Below are 976 nucleotides of genomic sequence, written 5' to 3' on the forward strand. Positions count from 1 at the left end.
CTTAAGAGAACTGTTCGAGTCCTAAAAGTGGAGACAGTCCACTCACCACCATCACACCCCCCCCCCCCCCCACCCCCCCCTCTGCTCAGTCCTCACTTATATCTGTGGACCGTTCATCTACATAGTCCCTGCCTTGTGGTCATAATGAATCTGCTTGGGTTTCACCATAGTGCAGCTTGGAAAGCTACAGTAGAACTGATGTGTACTAGCAAACGTCATGTCTCATCATCACTCCATCTCCTCTCTGTTATCAGTGTTAAAAATATTGCAGAAATGACAAAAATGTGAAGCAAATGGTTCGCTAAGCAGCAGAGTATCACCCCGAAGATAACACACTCAAAATTACATCCACAATCCGGGACAGTAATGATGATTTCATTTGACCAAATATCCCCAGCAAACAATGTGATTATACTGTATGTTGATGCAATGTGTATGTACATTACAAAAGAGAAAGAATAATAAATATATCATCAGTGTCAAGAAATCTATCTTTTTCTATTATGTTTAATTGTGTTTTGGAATGACTTATCTTGTGACACAAACTGCAAAAACAGCTGCAATGTAAATCTTCAGTGTATTCTGTTTGTTGTTTTTGAAGCCATGAAGCTACGGTGTGTTCTTGGAAAGCCCAGCTAAGTTAAATGTGGCAGCTACTGTTGTGTGTTTGCTATTCAGACTACAGGGTCTTGTACTCAGAAGCGTGTAATTAAGTGCTAAGTGCAAAAGATTGTAATGTTTTATATCAAGATTACTATTCATGAAATGTCAGTCAAGTTTATACTTTTGTAATAAAGTGGCACTTTAAAGAAAAGATGTTTTATCTCATAGTGTCAGTTATTAAAATTGAGAGAAAGCAGAATTTGCTGAGTGATGCTGATGAAGACCTTTTCTAAGGCCTTAATATCACCAAGAGTTCACTTTGCCATCTACTACAGACGGATCAAGGACTCTTTTTTTGTATTCAATCCCTTTT

The sequence above is a fragment of the Micropterus dolomieu genome, linkage group LG08, assembly GCF_021292245.1.
Source record: "Micropterus dolomieu isolate WLL.071019.BEF.003 ecotype Adirondacks linkage group LG08, ASM2129224v1, whole genome shotgun sequence".
NCBI lineage: Eukaryota > Metazoa > Chordata > Actinopteri > Centrarchiformes > Centrarchidae > Micropterus > Micropterus dolomieu.